Below are 2424 nucleotides of genomic sequence, written 5' to 3' on the forward strand. Positions count from 1 at the left end.
AGATCTTTTCCTGGTTCTTAGTACAAGTGCTTTTTTTTATTGAAACCTGGACACTTGGGTATTGCTATGAGACTCTGGACCTTAGTTAAATCTTTTGTTGGAGCTGGCCTCTTCTGAGAAGACCCTGATAAGGGAAATTAGGGTGCCACAACATTACTGCTAGGTGGGAGTGGAAATCCATGTTCTCCACTTGGCTTTCTCTGACACCACCATGTTGAAGGTTGGAGTCTCTCATCACAGCCCACAAAGAGTCTAGGCTCTTCAGTCAGTCTTTGTTAGTGAGGGTAGGGGTGGAGCCACAGTTTTTCTGCGCTTGGCTGGAGTAAAATGGTCATCGTCTAAAGGTTTTCTCTGTTTCTAGGTTACCCCTTTATGGATCCTTTAGCTAGAGAAAGCAGGCTTTTCTTGGATCTTTTTCTGTCTGCATCTGTTGGTGTTTGTGGATTGCCAGCTTCTCCAGTATCCAGTCTGGATGTATGAGGCAAAACAAAACAAAACACAAACAAACCAAGGAACTTATCACTGTGCTGTTTCTCAGGTGCCAATGCCCTTAGCTGATTTGCCTTCTCTCTGCCTTTCAAAGTCTTGTGTTTGTTTATATGTAATACCCAAATTGTATTTAGTGGATGGAACAGATAAAAGTATGTCTTCTCCATCTTCCCTCAAGTGGAAGTCTCTGACTTATATTTTTAAAAAGATCTCCCTTGATACCATGTTGAAATTAGATTATAGAGAAGCAATGGAGGAAACAGCGAGATGGGTTAGGAGGCTATTGTAATTTTCCAGGTGAGAAATGATGATGGTTCTGGCCAAGGTGGTAGCAGTGGAGATGGTGAAAAGTGGTCAGATTTTGGAAATACTTTGAAGGAAAGCCAATGGGATTTGCCTACAGCTTGGATATGGGGTGTGAAAGAGGTGAATCAAGGACTCCCTAAGGTTTTTGGCTTAAGAAACTGAAAGGATGAAGTTGCCATCTACTAATATGAGGGAGACCAGGAGAGAAACAGTTTTGAGGAGGGAAGATCAGGCGTTACATTTTGGATATATTTCCAAGTGAAAATGTTGAGTTGGCAGTTGTATATTACCTTTCCCCTCTTTCCCACCTATTTATTCCTTCTGCAACTCCAATTACTCCTTTGTAAGACCTTCTCATTCTGTCCTCCATATATCCTAGCCTCTTTTTTCTCTCTTTAACTCTATGTTGCTCTCTGCTGAGTAATTTCCGAAGATCTGTGTTCCAATTAAATGATCTCTTCAACAGTATCTAATCTGTTTAACTCATTCACTGAGTTTTAATTTTCAATTACTGCATTTTTCATTTCTAGAAGTCAGCTTTAGTTCTTTTTTCAAATCTGCCTCTTTTTAAAAATAGTGCTTTGTTCTTTTATGTTTTTTATTTCTTCTTTTATGTTCTTAATCAAATTTAACATAATTAACTCTTAGATTCTTCAATTATCTGAAGTTCATAAAGGTTTAATCCTACTGTTTGTTGTTTGATGACTATTGCTTATTGTGGATTATTTTGTTCACATTCAACTGGGTTTTATCTATGAAATTCCTGTTCAGCCTGGCTTGCAAGCATGTTCATACTGAGGTTTGGTGTTTGCTTTTGTCAGATCCCCCAGAGAGATCAGGTTTTCTGTTAATTTTACAAGTTGTAGGTTCTCAGCCCATGTAAGTAGTATGGGCTTGAACCACAAACACATGTGAAGCTCAGTTACACAGTTAAGAAAAAGTTGTCCCCCATCCAAAGCCCAAGTCAAGACAGACAAGCTGCCTCATTGTGTCCTTATGCCAGTAGGAAGGCTATTTTCTCATCCTTTTCCTTGAGGGTATAGCTCTTTAAGGGACTCTTCATCTCAAGAGCTCATCTCTTATCTCTTTTGTGTTAAGACACAATCTCCTGGGTGCTACTCATTATATTTCTTGAACTGGGTAATGATTACAGGGATGTGTTCACTTTATGACAATTCCTTAATCTGTACATTTTGAATTTGTGCCCTTCTATTTATGTATATTATACTTATTATACTTCAATTTAAAATTATATAAAAATCTAAAAATATTAAAAAACCCTCAACATGTCAGTTCTCTCCAAATTGGTCTATAGATTCAATGCAATTTCTTTCAAAATACCAGCAAGGTATGTGTAGGCACAGAAAAGCTTATTCTAAAATTTATATGAAAAGGCACAGGCCCTAGAATAGCTCAACCATTTTGAAAAAGAAGAATGGAGTGGGAGGAATAACTGTATTTGATATTAAGGGTTACTATATAGCTACAATCAAAACAGTGTGGTATTGGTGGAAGTATAGAAGCCTAAGATTAATGGGACAGACTAGACATGACAGAAATAGACCCACACAAGTACGGCTACCTGATTTTTGACAAAGGGACAAAAGCAATTCAACAGAGACACTTTTT

The sequence above is a fragment of the Leucopleurus acutus genome, assembly GCF_964270905.1.
Source record: "Leucopleurus acutus genome assembly, chromosome: X".
NCBI classification, from domain to species: Eukaryota; Metazoa; Chordata; class Mammalia; order Artiodactyla; family Delphinidae; genus Leucopleurus; species Leucopleurus acutus.